General features: G+C 53.8%; 1 non-coding gene across 1 annotated transcript in view; it reads left to right on the plus strand.

Annotated features, from left to right (window-relative positions):
• The first annotated feature begins 3406 nt into the window (after nt 1–3406).
• The window catches only part of LOC124774738, a 1909-nt gene continuing 315 nt past the window's right edge, over nt 3407–5000 (plus strand). The window contains exon 1 of the ribosomal RNA XR_007015475.1: nt 3407–5000. This exon is cut by the window's right edge and continues 315 nt beyond it. This is a non-coding gene — a ribosomal RNA (small subunit ribosomal RNA).

The raw sequence follows: 5000 nt of genomic DNA on the forward strand, positions 1-5000 counted from the left end.
GTTCGTGCACCACCCCAACCGCCAAACTCGCACCTCCAGCGGATGAACGGCGGACGTTTCCCGCACTCGTAAAGTGCAATCCACCCCTATAACTTGCGTTTCATGAAGAGTTATTTCCAATATGCGACATTCCCGCTGTCCGTATACATGAGCCGCGACCTGTACCACTTACGAGCGAGAGACGCGATCGCGTTGCTCACTGTACGGCGTCCGATACCGAGCCATCAGCATGTCGGTCCCCATGCGCGTTGCACTCGCACTCGCAGTCGCAAAAACGTGGGGCAAATATATTACGCGGAAGAGTTATAACAGACCGAGCCCCACTGCATGGGGGGAGTCTTTGTCACTAATGTACACAGATGGAACATTTTGGACTGGAACCAGATTACCCGTACACACGGCGCTGATTAGTAATCAATGCAGAGCCATCAAACTACAGCAAATATACACAACTGTCCGTATACATGCTGAAAGAGTCTGCCCAAAATGGGAACCACACGTCAGCCAGACACTCTGATCACGCACCACTCTCTGCTTCTAACAGGCGCACATACAATATGTAAGCACCAGCATGGAACAACATCCAGTGCATCTTCTCCGCCACATTACACAATCCACACTATCACAACCAGACCAGGAGGTCCGTGCGGAAAATACAATATCCCAGCCTTTCGACATCCACCATTGCGCAGACCAGGCACCAACACCCACACATGTCCTATACAACGGTGCACCCAACATCACAATAGTACCTCCTGTCACAGCGCACAAACAATGACATGAGTCAAAGACACAGGTCTCACACAAGCATAGAATTGGAGCGCCGCCTCTAATAAGCCAAAGGTGCATCCTGACGTGACAAATCTGATCATGTCACAAGCATTCACTTACTATAATCACTATCAACGAACCTGCCGCCCCCGCCCCCCCCCCCCCCCTACACCTTTCCGTACAACAACGTGTAACCTAACCTAACCTAACCTAACCTATGTTGTACCTTAACCTAACCTATGTTGTACCTTAACCTAACCTATGTTGTACCTTAACCTAACCTATGTTGTACCTTAACCTAACCTATGTTGTACCTTAACCTAACCTATGTTGTACCTTAACCTAACCTATGTTGTACCTTAACCTAACCCATGTTGTACCTTAACCTAACCCATGTTGTACCTTAACCTAACCCATGTTGTACCTTAACCTAACCCATGTTGTACCTTAACCTAACCCATGTTGTGCCTCAACCTAACCCATGTTGTGCCTCAACCTAACCCATGTTGTGCCTCAACCTAACCCATGTTGTGCCTCAACCTAACCCATGTTGTGCCTCAACCTAACCCATGTTGTGCCTTAACCTAACCCATGTTGTGCCTCAACCTAACCCATGTTGTGCCTTAACCTAACCCATGTTGTGCCTTAACCTAACCCATGTTGTGCCTTAACCTAACCCATGTTGTGCCTTAACCTAACCCATGTTGTGCCTTAACCTAACCCATGTTGTGCCTTAACCTAACCCATGTTGTGCCTTAACCTAACCCATGTTGTGCCTTAACCTAACCCATGTTGTGCCTTAACCTAACCCATGTTGTCGCCTTAACGTAACCCACGTTGTCGCCTAAACCTGCTCTGTAATTGTTATACGACTCGTTCAATTACTGTAGTGTTGCCCACCCGCAACCCTCGCAATATAGTTCGCTACTCGCACTGCCCGCACCCCTGTGTATCGCTTCATGTTAAACACCTTGCAAGTCTTGCTCACTTTCCACATGCTCCTGCTGTACACTGTAATGTGGATGGCAGCAGGACGTACATGCCGCCCCTCCCCACGTCCCCACCTTGCCCCCTGCCTTCGCAAGCTGGTTGGTGAGAAGTTTGCATGTTCAATGCCCTTCGCATGCGACGTACTCAGGCTACGTTGTGGTGCGGCCTGTGTCAACTGTCCGCTGATGTCGTACGCGTGAACCACAATCTGTACTGCACATTCGTCCTTATGTACTGAATGATACATCGTGGCACATGTGTGACCGCACAACGACTGCGCCCAAAAACGGCGGACCATACAGTGCAAATATTGTGCACGCAGCTACGTGTCGTCTCCCTATGAGAGCTGGATTGCAGTGTGGTACGCCATAGAGACGTGTGGGAGGAACGGACGCCGTGGATGGCGATCAGCATGAGCTGTCTGTTGATGTATTCGGACCTAGTCGTCTCTCCTCACACACCGTGATGGCATGGTGCACCGCGTTCCATATCTGCGACATGCTACAGAGGCCGGTTGACAGTCGTTCGAGCAATGGACATCGCATACGTACGGGGGCCACCTTCCACGTATTGTCTAGGCGTGCACATTTTGTTGCGTGTATGTGGGCAGACGTAGTGTGGCGTGACACCTGACACAGGCATGCAATAATCGTTGAAGTTGCAAATGGCGATGGACGCCTGCGTTTTCTGGTGAAGTTACGCAAATGAACAAATGGTAACCTGTTGTGGTGCGGTTGTTCTCGCTAGGGGTGAATCGGTGATGGCGACGATAGGTTGAGGTACTAACCGGTTGTTCCAGCGATACCCACCATGCCGACGAAACTGAACGGCATCTGGGTGTGAAGCGATACGCGGCGGTGGCTGGGTGGGACCGTCCCCGGCCGGTGAGGGGGCGCCTCCCGGCGTGCTGGCCGCGCGGTGCGTGGGCGCACGCGCTACAGCCGGCTGGTGGGGGCGGCCAGTGGCAGGCGCGCCGGCCGACGGACGCGGCAGGCGTCGCAGCTGCGCGCCGGCGCACCCTGCGCGCGGCGCCGTGCGGCCAAAGTAGGTCCTCGCGGGCCCGGTGCGAAGCGCGGTGGACATCTTCAGTGTGCTGGTCCGATTGAGGACTGTGTGCGTTGAGGATGCGCCGCCGCCCGGCGCTCGGCGCCGCGACGCCGTCTGCTGCTCGGTCGCCCCAGCGGTTCTCGCTGGTGGTTTGTATCGCAGCTGTGCGGATGTGTTGGCGCGTGCGCTGTGCTGGGAGAGTTCGCTTCGGCACCCAAGTGGGGCTTTTGTCCTTCTGTGGCGCTGGCGTTGGAGCTGCCGGTCACCGTAGGTGGCGCGTGTTGTCTCCCGCCGGCAATGCCACGACAGCACGCTCCCGGGCCTCTGTCGGCAGCGGCAAGCTCAGTTGGGAGCACGGGTGGTCGCACCGAAAGCGTCTACTCGCCTAACTCCGGGCGATTGCGCCTCTCTCGAACCCGACCAAGTACTTGGGACGGCGCTGCGCGCCGCCGGGACCTGAGAGGGTTTCGAGGTGTATTGTGCAGGGGAGCTCAGCCTCCTCCTGTTTGCAGAATGATTGAGCGGACGCTTGCGTGTTCGCGCGGGCCCCCGGGACACACTCCCGGGCGGCCGGCTGCTCAGCTCTAGTTGACGCAGCTCCCTGGTTGATCCTGCCAGTAGTCATATGCTTGTCTCAAAGATTAAGCCATGCATGTCTCAGTACAAGCCGCATTAAGGTGAAACCGCGAATGGCTCATTAAATCAGTTATGGTTCCTTAGATCGTACCCACGTTACTTGGATAACTGTGGTAATTCTAGAGCTAATACATGCAAACAGAGTCCCGACCAGAGATGGAAGGGACGCTTTTATTAGATCAAAACCAATCGGTCGGCTCGTCCGGTCCGTTTGCCTTGGTGACTCTGAATAACTTTGGGCTGATCGCACGGTCCTCGTACCGGCGACGCATCTTTCAAATGTCTGCCTTATCAACTGTCGATGGTAGGTTCTGCGCCTACCATGGTTGTAACGGGTAACGGGGAATCAGGGTTCGATTCCGGAGAGGGAGCCTGAGAAACGGCTACCACATCCAAGGAAGGCAGCAGGCGCGCAAATTACCCACTCCCGGCACGGGGAGGTAGTGACGAAAAATAACGATACGGGACTCATCCGAGGCCCCGTAATCGGAATGAGTACACTTTAAATCCTTTAACGAGTATCTATTGGAGGGCAAGTCTGGTGCCAGCAGCCGCGGTAATTCCAGCTCCAATAGCGTATATTAAAGTTGTTGCGGTTAAAAAGCTCGTAGTTGGATTTGTGTCCCACGCTGTTGGTTCACCGCCCGTCGGTGTTTAACTGGCATGTATCGTGGGACGTCCTGCCGGTGGGGCGAGCTGAAGGCGTGCGACCGCCTCGTGCGTGCTCGTGCGTCCCGAGGCGGACCCCGTTGAAATCCTACCAGGGTGCTCTTTATTGAGTGTCTCGGTGGGCCGGCACGTTTACTTTGAACAAATTAGAGTGCTTAAAGCAGGCAAGCCCGCCTGAATACTGTGTGCATGGAATAATGGAATAGGACCTCGGTTCTATTTTGTTGGTTTTCGGAACCCGAGGTAATGATTAATAGGGACAGGCGGGGGCATTCGTATTGCGACGTTAGAGGTGAAATTCTTGGATCGTCGCAAGACGAACAGAAGCGAAAGCATTTGCCAAGTATGTTTTCATTAATCAAGAACGAAAGTTAGAGGTTCGAAGGCGATCAGATACCGCCCTAGTTCTAACCATAAACGATGCCAGCCAGCGATCCGCCGCAGTTCCTCCGATGACTCGGCGGGCAGCCTCCGGGAAACCAAAGCTTTTGGGTTCCGGGGGAAGTATGGTTGCAAAGCTGAAACTTAAAGGAATTGACGGAAGGGCACCACCAGGAGTGGAGCCTGCGGCTTAATTTGACTCAACACGGGAAACCTCACCAGGCCCGGACACCGGAAGGATTGACAGATTGATAGCTCTTTCTTGATTCGGTGGGTGGTGGTGCATGGCCGTTCTTAGTTGGTGGAGCGATTTGTCTGGTTAATTCCGATAACGAACGAGACTCTAGCCTGCTAACTAGTCGCGTGACATCCTTCGTGCTGTCAGCGATTACTTTTCTTCTTAGAGGGACAGGCGGCTTCTAGCCGCACGAGATTGAGCAATAACAGGTCTGTGATGCCCTTAGATGTTCTGGGCCGCACGCGCGCTACACTGAAGGAATCAGCGT

Source organism: Schistocerca piceifrons, unplaced genomic scaffold (genome assembly GCF_021461385.2).
Source record: "Schistocerca piceifrons isolate TAMUIC-IGC-003096 unplaced genomic scaffold, iqSchPice1.1 HiC_scaffold_971, whole genome shotgun sequence".
Lineage (NCBI taxonomy): Eukaryota > Metazoa > Arthropoda > Insecta > Orthoptera > Acrididae > Schistocerca > Schistocerca piceifrons.